The sequence below is a fragment of the Saccopteryx bilineata genome, chromosome 9, assembly GCF_036850765.1.
Source record: "Saccopteryx bilineata isolate mSacBil1 chromosome 9, mSacBil1_pri_phased_curated, whole genome shotgun sequence".
Classification (NCBI taxonomy): domain Eukaryota; kingdom Metazoa; phylum Chordata; class Mammalia; order Chiroptera; family Emballonuridae; genus Saccopteryx; species Saccopteryx bilineata.
The window spans coordinates 6,878,769-6,892,716 of record NC_089498.1 but is presented as its reverse complement, the minus strand read 5'-3'; positions in this window follow the sequence as shown (position 1 = coordinate 6,892,716).

Sequence of the window (13,948 nt, the reverse complement as noted above, 5' to 3'; positions counted from 1 at the left end):
TTCACACCCTCGCCAGCACTTGTTCGTTGATTTATTGATGAGCGCCATTCTGACAGATGTGAGGTGACACCGCACTGTGGTTTAAATTTGCATTTTTCTGAGGATTAGTGATGCTGAGCATCTTTTCATATGTCTCTTGGCCATCTGTATGTCCTCTTTAGAGGAGTGTCTACTCATGTCCTCTGACCTTTTTTTTTTTAATTGGATTTTTTTTTGGTGTTTAGTGACATATCTATTTCCACTATACTGATCCTCTTCTGTATTATACCAACTCTCAGCCTTTAGTTTTTAGTTTAAAGATCACTTTATCTCCTGCTGCCCCCAGCTCAAGAGACTGCTTTTGTAACATTATGACTGTGCTCATAATTCTACCACCAAGATGGTATGCCATCCTTAGTAACTGGTCAGTACACGTTTGTTGAATAAATTAATGAATATTCCCTGCTCTTTCATGTTGAGCTCTCTATAGTGGGCTGATTAGTTAATTGTAGAGCAGTCTCAACCTCAGTCTAAAAATTGCTCAGAAGTCGGACCCAAAATGTGGTCTTAATCAATTGCATTTGCCTGAAATAACGTCGGTCTGTTTTTATTTTTTATGACAGCCCGTGTTTGCACAAATGTGGAAATCTTTTCAAGTCTTCTCTAATATGCGATCTGAAAAATGTCCTTTCTCTCTTCACTGCTACATAGCTAGCTATTTTTCAGTAGTTTTTTTTTTTTTATTTACGCCCCTTAAAATGTAAGTCCCATGAGGGCAAGGACCTTGTTTATCAGATTCTGGGATACTCCTGGCATCTACAGTCACATATGGCAGTTGACACCTGTTTATTATATGAACAAATGACTGTTGACTGGTGACTGCTTTAATTGTCTGGAGGACTGTAGTTGATATGGATATGATTAAAATGAGTCACGCAGAGGAGCGGAAGTGAATTAGCTACTACTGCCCTTCACCTTTCATTTGAGTAAGTATTCCAAGACGGAACAGGAGTCACATTCCATTGATAGGTTAGCCTGGCTTTCCAAGCTGCCTCCCTTTTATTCAGGGGACCTCTAACTCCTTCTTACAGCCCGATCTCCCTAATATCCAATGTATTATTCTCTGAACACTGGACTTGCTCTCTTGTTTCAACTTCAAATTCAGTGGGAGAAACAGAGGCTGGCAGAGACCCGGACACCAAAAATGTGTATTTACTGCTTCTCCTATTACTCTCATCAGCAGTGTGGATTGTTGAGGAGGATAAATGAAGACATTATAGCTCAGGTTTGATCTCAGACCCCATTTGCATTCCCCAACAAAGAACGAGTCTGTGCTTCACTGCGATTGTACAATAGGAAGGAGAGAATTGTGGCTTATGTTACTTGGGAGTTGATTTAAATTTTTATGAACCTGATACCTCTGAAAGGCAATAATCAAAATGAGACCACAGTAATTATTTTCATTTGAAAACATCAGAATGGGGCCTCATTACATTCTGGTGAGTGAGTCAAGAGGAAGTAGGGGAAGGCCAAGCACAGACTCCATTTTGAAAATGAATTTCTTAAAATATTCAGTAAAGTCCTGGAAGGAAGTACAAAGCCAGAGGTGACAATTTTCAATCACTGTTCTAAACTCTTTTAATTAAGGATGCCTTGGGATTGCAGACTGTGCTGGGGCATACATATGTATCTATAATAAACAAGATGTATTTTGCAGAAATGGATTTGGGTTTTGGCATGGACTTGATAGGGAGATCAAAGCACTAGCTGGCATTAGAAGGATTTAGATACATTTGTCATAGGCAGCTGTTATGCTAATCTCATTTATGCAGTTGTCAGCTGATAGGCTCTGATGAGTGGGAAAATCATGATTCCATCCCTATTGTGATAAGTGTTATTTATTACTGTCAAATGGTATTAATGTTTGATTCAGAGATGGGGAGTGAGCACCATCTACATGAAGTTCATCCATTCATGGTCAACGGCAACAAAAGGAATCGCTGAATTCTAGCCAAACGAACTTCATTTCTGGGTGAAAAAAGAATAATGGGTTTAATTTGCATATGTTTTAAAAGGGTAATGAAGTAATATGATGTTTATCCTGGTTGAAGAGTGGTAATTTTCACTGGCGGGGCTCCAGCCTCGTTGGAGCCATTGGGAGGCATTTACTGTTGGGTTGGAGTGGAAGGACTTTTCAAAGCAGCAGGTGCATTTGGGGGTGAGGGGGAGAGCAGCATGATTTATTCATTAGGCTAAAAATGAGCAATCTGGACATCTATTTTTTCTTCATCTTCCTCAGAAATGTATTTATAACCTAAATACCCTCTCTCTTCCCCCATGATGGTGATATCCCCTGATTTTCACATTCCTTTTGTGGCCTTTGACAATTTAATTATGAGAAGTCCTCAACCTGTCACTCAATTTGTTTCTGGTCCCCTTTTGTTATGATCCCATTTGCTGTTTCCACTCCATCTAAACTGATGTCTGTGCAGGCCGGGTGTTTTGGAATGAGGCGTTGCTTTCTAGTCAGGGTACAGCAAGGAAGACAGTGAAGGTCGGCTCCCAGTGGTGGAGGGTTCGTTTTTAACCATTTTGTGAAATTAACTGCTCAGCTGAGCTCTGAGCTGTTAAAAAATGATTCCCTTCTGTTAGGAGACTTGCAGAGAGCTGTCCCCTTTCCAATACAGCTGCCTTGGTTAATGCCTCTCTGGCTTATTTTTCTTGTGTTAAAAATACAGATAACCTAATTATAGCTCCTCCCCAGTTTCCAAACGCCTCCCTCCATGACTCATTAGTGCAGTGAGAACACTTTCCATCGCTCGCTAAATAATGTTCTGTTTCTGAGGACTTCATCTTCTTTTTATATTTGCTCCGAAAAAAAAAAAAAAATAAGTTTGACTCAACATAATTCAGAGCCTTTAGATTTTGCTGATTAGCTGTATTTCTATACTAAGCGGGTCACTTTTTGGGGTCCAGTTTTCTCTCTTCGGGTTGAGAAAAGGGGGCCAGACACCTTTATTCAGTGGGAGGAAGCTACATGGATTGTATAAGAGTTTTGGTAATCTTTGAACTCAAAGAACACTGTTTTCTTCTCAGCCAGTATTGGATATAGCTTCATTGGAAGCCAGAATCTTCCGTTGTATGACTTAATCCTCCATGTTCCCCCAGAAGCCGACAGCCGGCCTGGCACTGAAGGCTCTCCAGGAGTATTTGTTGAGTAAATGAACAGACCTTAGGAAGCTCAAAGTCAGTACAAGGGTTGGCAAATGTTTTCTTTTCACAGACCAGGAACATAGGAAACACCTTAGGCTCTGGGTGCCAGGATGTCCTCTCTCTCGATGACCCGACTGCCATCGTAAGGGCGAAAGCAGCCACAGACCACATATAACCGGAAGGATGTTGCCATCTTTCAATAAAACTCGGTTCACGGATGCTTAAATTTGAATTTTATATAATTTTCATGTGCCACGAAGTATTGTTTTTATTTTTCCAAATAATTAAATATGTAAAAATTACTTCTAGGTCATAGCCATCCAAAAACAAATGGGCCAGATTTGATCCCTGGGCCGTGGCTTGCTGACCCTGGGCTGGTCCATCCACGAGGCACTAGAAGTGCTCCCTCTCTGGCCTCACCTGCCCTTTCTCTCTTTCTCTCTCATTTACTGCCCTTCAGCCAGTTTGGCTTCTGCTCTGTTCTGCAATCCCACCAAGCGGTTCCTGCTTCCGGGCTTTTGTCTTTGCCCTTTGCCATCGCCGTCCTTCTGCCTGGAACACTCTACCCTCAGATGTCCCTATGGCTCTTCTCCATATTTATCGTTCTATTCCTAGAGCTCCGTTACCGGAGCAGTTCACGAGAATGAGTTTAAGACGACTGAAATGACATCACATTATAACTGACACTTCTAGGATTAATTTTACAACTTGTGATTTTAATTTTGGTGCAGATGCATTTAAAATGATCTCTTGTCACCATCTCTTATTAAACATAATGAAACTTGATGATATTCTAATAACATTAAACTGTTTTGGTAGTAGTCACTGAGGTTGGTATGAAAAGACTATTCAAGCTAAGAACATAGTGGATCGTTTTTGAAAGGAAGTATTCAGGGAGCTTGTGAGGGGCTGAGTATTCCATTCATGTCACACACCACATTATCACTCACACCCGTGGGTAATTTAGAGGATATTCTAAACGTTAGAAAACTGCAGTGCAATTAATGGGGGGAAATCAAGGACATTTCAGCAAAGAAGGAAGGAGGAATAGAGGGAAGATCATGTCACTGCAATTTGGCATCTATGTTCTTGGCTGGGTTTTTCCTATTAGCAGGCCATAAAAAATGCTAGGTCCCAAACACTTGATAAATAAAATCACTGCTGTCATTTTGTTTATCTTTCTAGATCTTCTCTATCTTTTTTCTTCCTTCCTTTACCCTTTCTAACTCAGGTCTCAAGTCCATGGCATGATCTTCCTCTTGGATCAAGTTTTATCCTTTTTTCCTGATGAGAAAAAATTATTTGGGGATAAAATGCTATAACACTGTAGGAAAACTCATTTTTCCCAATGGTGGAGGAGTAGTTGGCCTAAAGCTTGCTACATTCCTGACATTGGCTAATTTAGAGAAGTCTGTGTTCAGTTCATATATCTCCTTTATGTTCTTTTAAAAAGAAACTCATGAATTTATATAACTTTTTTATTTTTTACTCTATCTTGGGTCACTCTCTTCTCTGTCCTTAACCTCATTCTCAAATATAAATTATGTTAGTACAACAAACATGGATTGAATACTGACTAGATGTTAGCTGCCTGCTGGACAAGGGAAATGCTGACCAAAATAAGAATCAACATTCGCCATCTAGGAGCTTATGGTTTCGCAGGACAAACAGACAAGTCAACTAATAATTAAGAATCAACATTCGCCATCTAGGAGCTTAAGGTTTCACAGGACAAACAGACAAGTCAACTAATAATTCTAGGATGATCCGAATCGTGTTATAAAAGCCTGTAACCTAAATGTCCATAGGATCATAAAAAAAAGAGTGATTAGGAAGTTTTTTAGAGATTGCCGCAGACCAGCGCAGCTTGTAATTCTGGGTCCTGAGGGAGAACTCTGTGGAATTAAGAAAACAGACTCATTAAGAAAAAAGGATGGGATCAAGAGGCCTCTTCAATGCTGATGGCAATATCAGAGTTTGGGCCCCCTAGCCCCAGTTTGCTTTATTATATAGCCATATGCAAATCAAGGAAGTCCTTGATACAAAGTTACACATTGAGGCTAAAACAGGAACTCTCCCAAGGCATAAACAGGAACCCCCCTACCATGCATAAGCGAAATCAACCAACATCTGAACAAACAGAGAGTAAGAGGAAGGGCATGTAAATTGCTTCCAGCAACTTCAGGAAGCAGGTGAAGTGGTTGCAAATACTCAGCATCATAGCCAATATTGGAGGTGGAGGGGGGGAGAATTTAGCCTTTTGCTAAGCCTCGAATCTACAAAGGCTTTTTGCCACTTGCAGTCTACAGCAAGAGGTGACATTTGAAATGGGCTTGGAAGAATCTACAGAGGGCTACCTAATGAAACAGAGAGAAAAGCATGCGCAGGACCCGCGTGACCCCCCACAAATAGAAATGTGTGTCACGGAAGTGGAGGAAACTGGTGAGTGTGGAGAGAGCCCTTGGAAATGAAGCCAGGCTCTGGCTGTGGAAAACCTTTGCCCTACTAAAGGACCTCTGATTTCACGAGGACCTGTGAGCTGGGAGAAGCAGTGGACATTTTAAATAAGGGAAGTGGTATGATGAATGTAAGGTCGGTGGATAATGGGGGATAATGGTCACGTGGGGAACCCAGGCCCACCCACTTTGGCTAGGACCACCCACAATCAAGCCCGCCAAAGGAAGCTTCCCAGGAACCATTTGGAAAGAAGCGACCGTCTGCCAGCCAGTGAAATTTCACCACGTCATAGTAGCTCCACTTCCCTAGAGGGACCCTTTAAATATCTCCCACCCGGTTTAATCTTTGCAACTTCCCTGACCTCCATCTCTCCTCCATCTTTCTTTCCTCAGGGCCAGGGAACCTTGCCGGGCGGGATGTGCGCTCTGTACCCAATAAAGCCATTTGCTATTTCACACTTGGTGGCTCTGGCCCGTTCCTTCCTTCTCGGCGGGGAAAAATACCTTACAATGAACCTGCAGGTAAGGAGAATAGAGCAAGGAAGGACTGAAGGGAAAACAAGCTAGAAAACTACTGACCGTCTAGGTGAGAGGTAATGAAGGTTTCAACTAAACAACAGAAGAGGGAGTATATCTAAGAGCTAGGTGTGAGGGGACGTTGACACGGGGTACTGATTGGACAGGAAGGGTGAGGTACAGGGAGGAATTGAGGGTGACTCTGACGCCATAAATTCCCTGATGTGTTCATTCTAAAATGAGATGGAACCGAATGCTATCTGATGTCCCGTGTGACCCAGGGGTCCAGCGGACATGGTATTGTGCAGAGGAAGTTTTGTGGTTCTCTATTTCATTCTCCTCTACCCACCCATTCAGTCAAGTATTCACCCATCCAACAAATATTGAGAAATAATGCCTAGATGACAGGCATTCTGCCAGATGCAGGAATATGCTGAAAATACAGGGAAAAATATCAATGGCAAAAATATGACTTGATGTATGCACATACTGTGCAGTGTTTACCACAGTAAGGTTAGTTAATGGATCCTTCACCTCACATAGTTGCCATTTTGTTGTTGTTACCGGGGAGCATGCATCCCAGTTTTCTCCTAAGTATTTCTTAAGCAGTCTTCACTCTTTTCTCTTTATAGTTAGTATATTCCTTTCATAGTTTGTGATTTGCCTTTAATTCCTATTTTATTCACTTAAAATTGATAAAGTTCTTGCTAGAAGCCAAATATAAATATTTATTTTTACCTTGAAAAGTTTCATACAAAAAATAAAAGTTGCAATCCCCAGGCGTCAGTCACCTTGTTTCAACAATAGTCAACTCATGACCAGTGTCACTTCTTTCAAAGGACTGCCGCCTTCCAGCCTTACCCCTCCATTTCCGTCTTCCCCACTTGGATAGGGACCCACCCTGCTGGAATCCGTCAGTTCTAACGTTTACTGGGTTCCTTTCAGTTCCTCTGATTTTAGCTTGTATCACTTCAGTCCAGAACACTTTGCGATAAGAAACTTGTATGCTCCTCCATTCTTGATTGCTTAAAATCTACTCCTTTTCTACATCTCTAATCATGGAGTGTTTCTATGTGAACAATGATGTGCTAAATTTATGAACCTTTCTGTAAATGAGTTGACTTAAGATGCCCCCAACTCCACATTAGGATTCTAATCAGCACATTAATGAATGGGTGCAGAAATGAGCCGATTTGCAAATTGCCAGATTAGATTTGTCCTTGTTTAACTAAAAGCTTTAACTAAAAGCAGGGCTTAAAATACTGAAGATGGTAAGCATCCTCCATGATTGAACGTTTTTCTTGGTCAAATTGTGCTTTAAAAGAGTTTAAGAAAAATTTCACTGTTTGTTGACAGATTAGGTCTAAAACCACAAAAAAAAGCTTAAATGATCAGATATGTCATCATGTGAAAAATGATGTTATTACTATGGTGCTTTTATTTTACTCTCTCTAGTTAGAAAATTTTCTAGGGAGACTTAACGTGGGTGGTGAACACACAGTGCAGTACACAGGTGATGTATTGTAGTATTGTGCACCTGAAACCCATATAATTTTATTAACCAATGTCACCCCGATAAATTCAATATAAAAATAAAATAAAATAAAATAAAACTGTGCGCTGTGATTGATGTATTTTTTATGTGTCCGCTCAGCTCCTGCCTGCTAATTGGGCTTAGTCACATTCAGTGTGTTTCCTGTGACATTTCCATCTTACAGCTGTCAAGCCAAAGAAGGAATGAATATCAATAATCCCATGATCAGATTTAATCTGTAAGATTAGTCGTCATTTAAACTACAAAGATATAGACAGAAGAGAAGCCCCCGCCATTTCACTGTCTCACGTGATCGTGTAGGATGGGTGGGTATTCGTATATGTGTAAAATCACACATTCGCACGTATTTTATTACATTCTTTGTGTTTCCGAAAACAATGTAAGTCACCGTGTTAAAAGAAACGCGCTTCTCCCAAATGGCATATTGTCTACTTTTATTTCATTTCTCACACATCTAGGAGCAGCCTTAGCAGCTACTGATTTTCGTCCTCGGAGGTTTTCATTTTTGTGCGTTTGTTTTAACAAGCATTGATTGATATACCATTTCCTCCATTGCTAAGGCATTGCTCCCTTCCCTGTGTAGACTGAGGAATGAAGGCAGAAAGAGGAAGCTAGAAGTAGTAGGTAAGAATAGCGCACCAACCACCACGACGCAACGACCCGTGCCCCATCCTCGAGCAGGTTGCGTCCTCCCGCCGACTCTGTCATGCCTGTGCGTCATTAACGCAGTTGAGCTGACTTACTTACGGAGGCAGGGAAACGGGGTGTGTGTGTGTGTGTGTGGGGGGGCTTCAGCACTTCCCTGCTGTCGCACAGCTCCTGTGGCGAAGCCCTGTTGTATTTACCTTATTTTAAGATAAATCGCAATGACCAGAAAAGAAACTCTTAATCAGGGTGTCAGGTAAAGCAATGTTTCCCCCATAAGTGTTCGTCGGGACATTCGTCTGTTGAGATGCCCTGTGAACAAAAGGGCCTGTTATTTAAACCTGTTCTGGAAAATTTTATAGTCTCATCCTGAAGGGTCACAGTGCAAATGAGCAAATGAAAGGCTCAGGGAAATCCTAGAGTGATAAAAATAACTCATCTCACGTTTAACTCAGTGTTATTGATTGATTGGTATTTAGAGCGACAGAGAGAGGAAGGAGAGAGAGAGAGAGAGAGAGAAGCATTCATTTGTCGTTCCACTTAGTTGTGCACTCATGGGTTGCTTCTCATATGTACCCTGACAGGGGACTGAACCCGCAGCCTTGGGATTCTGGGATGATGCTCTGACCAACTGAGCTAACTGGCCAGCACCTTAACTCACTGTATTTCACAGTAGAACCCTTCTGCCCAAAACACAGTTCACTAGAAACACATAGGGCAACTTTTACTTGAAGCAAATACCCATTTTCTATGACTTTGGTCAACAAAGTGTATACATCATAATCCCAAGTACCTCAGGGTATAGAATAATGTTCAGCTATAACCTCTACTCTTATCATTCATGACTCAAAAGCCCAAGAAATTCAGTTTAAGGAGGGTAGAAATTCGTTCATCAATTCATTCATTAATTTTTAAATTTTTAAAACTTTTACATTTTTCTGAAGTTAGAAGTGGGGAGGCAGACAGACAGACTCCTGCATGTGCCCGGCAGGGATCCACCGCATGCCCACCAGGGGGCGATGCTCTGCCCATTTAGGGTGTTGTTCTGTTGCAATCTGAGCTATTCCAGCACCTGAGGCAGAGGCCATGGAGTCATCCTCAGCTCCCTGACAAACTTTGCTCCAGTGGAGCCTTGGCTGTGGGAGGGGAAGAGAGAGACAGAGAGAAAGGAGAGGAGGCAGGGTGGAGAAGCAGATGGGCGCTTCTCCTATGTGCCCAGAATCTCCACACACCAGGCAGATGCTCTACCGCTGAGCCAACCTGCCAGGGCCATTCATTAATTTGCTTTTCAATAAACATTTATTAAATATCAGTGTTGGCCTAGGTCCCTGGTTGGCAAACTGCAGGTCACGAGCCACATGCAGCTCTTTGGCCCCTTGAGTGTGGCTCTTCCACAAAATACCACGTGCGGGCGCTACCTCGATAAGGAATGTACCTACCTATATAGTTTAAGTTTAAAAAATTTGGCTCTCAAAAGAAATTTCAATCGTGTACTGTTGATATTTGGCTCTGTTGACTAATGAGTTTGCCGACCACTGGCTAGGTGATTTGCAAGATGTTGGTGATGTAATTATAAAAAATGAAGAAACAAATAAAAGGCAGCCACTTCTGAAGGAGGTAGGGAGGGTTTCCCAGAGAAGGCAATGGTTGGGCTGAATCTTAAAGGGGGACTCGATAGGCAGATGGAAGGAAGCCAGTTGTGGAAGGACATTCCAAAGAAAAGGCACGATGTGTGGAAAAACGTAGACGGTTATAAGTATAGCGAACTCAGGGATTATAGGTACCTGTGTCTCCATTTATTGCCACCTATTGTTTATTTCTGTATTTCTGTGTGCCCTACTACAATGTAAACCCCAATAGGGAGAGACTTGATGGGGTTTACTATTGTGTTCCCCACACTTAGCAAAGTGTTGGTCTTATAATAGGGGTGCAACAAACACTTGTCAAATGAATGACAAGGAGCCCAGTACTGGTGACACCTACCACATTTGAAGGCAAGCTGGAAAGATGAAGCTGGGATGGCAGGCAGCAGATGAATCATGAGGGACCTTATGGGTCACAGTTGGTCACTTCCTGGTAGGTGAAGATGAGAGCCATTGAAAGGTTATGCATAAGGCAGTGCCTTGATCAGATTTGATTTTAGAAACACTATGTTGGCGAAAGAGGCTGATGGCTTGGGAGCTTTGACGCTGGGGACAGTTGGGAGGATGTTGCAATAATTCAGGAAAGAAAAAATGAAGGTGTAACAAAGATGGCTGCTATTGGGTGGAGAGGAGGGGACAGTGTGTAGCATGTAGACGAGACCAGCCCTAGTGACCGAATACAACGGCAAAGACGGGTAGCAGAGAGGGAAAGGGAGGAGTCAGAAAAGATTCTTATGTTTCTGGTTCAGAAAGTTAGAAACATTTTTTTTTTTTTTTTTTGCATTTTTCTGAAGCTGGAAACAGGGAGAGACAGTCAGACAGACTCCCGCATGCGCCCGACCGGGATCCACCCGGCACGCCCACCATGGGGCGATGCTCTGCCCACCAGGGAGCGATGCTCTGCCCATCCTGGGTGTCGCCATGTCGCGACCAGGGCCACTCTAGTGCCTGAGGCAGAAGCCACAGAGCCATCCCCAGCGCCCGGGCCATCTTTGCTCCAATGGAGCCTTGGCTGTGGGAGGGGAAGAGAGAGACAGAGAGGAAGGTGCGGCGGAGGGGTGGAGAAGCAAATGGGCGCTTCTCCTGTGTGCCCTGGCCGGGAATCGAACCCGGGTCCTCCGCACGCTAGGCCGACGCTCTACCGTTGAGCCAACCGGCCAGGGCCCAGAAACATTTTTTTTTAATGGAAATCTTCAAACATATACAAGGTAGAGAAGCTAGTACAATAAACCCTCTTGTACTTATCATCCAACAACTAGCAACACATGACCAGTTGGGTTCCCTCCGTGCTGACGTCCCCACCCCGGAGTGTCCTCACCTCTGCCTGGAGTGTTTGAAAACAAATACCAAGTATCCTATTATTTCATCTATAAATACTTCAGTATGTATTTCTAAGAGATAAAAAACTTTTTAAAAACATTTATATAATATCTTTAACTTATCTAAAAATGAACATTTATTTCTTAATATCGAAATTTCAATCAGGGTTCAAATGGTCTCAGAAGAACTTTCTATAATTGGTTTGCTCAAATTAGGATCTAAAACAAAGTCCACACATTGCGTTGGGTTGTTTTGCTTCCCCTCCCTGACCCCCCATCGCTTGGGTATTTATTGAAGAAACCAGGTTCTTTATCCGATAGAATCCCCCCATTATGCTGAGTGCATCCTGGTGATGTCCCTTATCATGTTTCTCTAAACCCTGATCTTTTTGTAAATTGGCACTTAGATCCTATTATAAATTTGCACAGAGAATGGTAATCCCTCAAGACATAGTTTGTTTCAGGACAGGAGAAGTGCAGTGCTGGGGATGACGGATTACTTGGGTGTATGTGCAGGTAAGGTGTTGGGTAAATAAGTTTGTAAAATGTGATTTTTATGTTCACTTTGTTAAAAATGGCTGCTGCTCATGTGATGATGCTGCCACATGATAGTGCTGATTGCCTTTCTGCTTGGGAAGGGGCTTGGTTACGCTAATGTGTGCTGGACGAGGGCTTTTGCACTGAAAAGTTTTAAAAGGAGGAGCTAGGAGGCCATTTTTTAGAGGAGTCCACGTTGTAACAGAGGTGAGGGGCTTTGTAAGCTCCACTGAACTGGTGAGAGGCCACGTGGTGGTTCGAGAGAAGGCAGCAAGATAGAGGCGTGCAGATGGGGGAAGGGAGGTGGCTGAGGCTGGTGGGGGCCTTCGATTCTAGGAAAACTTGGATGTGTCAGTAGCTTTGTGAGCGCTGAATGAGTGGGTTTTGATGTCCATGTGTTTGTTTTTACTCGTTTGCCCAGTGCGAGGCTAGAAATAAAGGTAGTGGCCCACCAGTTCTTGGCTCTGTAGTTTCTGGCTGAATCAAATGTGAACCTGCACGAGCCAGACAGCTGTGATGGTGGCCATGGCTACTGGCTTTACGTAAGGGTTTTGAGGGGTGATGTCAGTCCTACTAAAGTAGTCCTTTGGGGTGTGTTTGGGTCACCTGCCCTGTGTTGCTGCCGCCGCCTTGAACCAGATGCTCCTGGAAAGGAGAGACGCACACAGTGAGAAGCCTCGGGCCCCTTCGGAAAGCCACCCATTTGGCAGATACAGCCTCTTCACCTGGCTCTATATCTGTATCAGATTTTCCCAAAGTGTTTGTCTTTCAGCAGGAGTGCTCAGCTATTATTTGGATGGTCCTGATGGAGGGCCGTGTCCGGGGAGCCTTGTGTGGGGTGAGTTAGCTGAGCGGAGTTATGTTACCCATGACGGGAGAAGGCTGCTTATGTAATGAGCTTACTGTATATCTGCCTCTGTTTCCTTTCCACCGTGTGTCCTCTGAGGGGCACGAACAGCCGCCTTTGAAGAATCTGCTGAACTTCTCCTGTTAGGACTGTGGTTTCTTCGAGGCCGTTAACTGGAAAACCAGGGTCCAGAGCGTACATGTGCTGCCGACGTGGCGTTTGTATTCGCTCCTGGAGTGGTTTGCTTTCATCTGCCTGGGTCTTTCCTGGTGACTGTAATCAGCAGATTGGCTATTGTATCTACGAGCTGATCCCGTACTGATTCTCTTTCGAAATCCAGGGGAACCTCACCTTTTCTAAAAGGTCATTATTTATGTTCATTTAATAAACACTTCCATAGCCTCACTATGTGCCAGACATTCTTACAAATATTCCATACGTCTTAGCTCGTTTAGTCCTCATAACAGAGCTTTGAAACAGACATTGTAACTACCCCCACTTTACAGGGGAAGAACCGAGGACAGAGAAGATCAGTAACTTGCTGGAGGTCCCATGGCTAAAAAATTACAGAGCAGCGTTTAGACCCGGTCTGGCTCTAGAGTCTATACTCCTAGCCGCTATGTAATGTTGCCTACTGGCTCCAGTAGTCAAACTAAAATTACGTTATCACTTAAACAAGCCATGGCGGTTAAGCATAGTAGTTTAGGGTGTGAGCTTGGGCGTCACACAGCCCAGCGTGGAATCCTGGCTTTTGTCACTTGGTGGTGGAATAAGATGTTAGTTACCTCTTGGGCCCAGTTTCCTCATCTGTAAATTGAGAGTTACACACATTCAATCTCATAAAGTTGTTGTGAGGATAAAACAGAATGATGTATTTATAGCACCTGATACAGTTCTTAGAATATAGTGAATCCTTTAAGAAGGTGGCCACTATCATCATGGCATCTTGCCAAAGAGACAGAACAGCCTTGTGCCCCGCAGACAGCTGTGGAGGCGACCTCCCTCATTCCTGGGTGCTCAGCCAGCCTCCGTGAGTGTAGTTGGCTTGCTCGTATAATTATTTAGAATGTTGATCTTCATGTCTTTACTAGTCAGTCAAACATAGCGGAGACCAAAAGCAGAAACAGGACTAATAGAGAAAAACATGTATAAAGTTTAGGAAATGCTTTCAGATACCTCGTCTCTAATATAAATCAGCTTACACCACTGAAATCAGTACTTAGTACAAATTCAGGCTT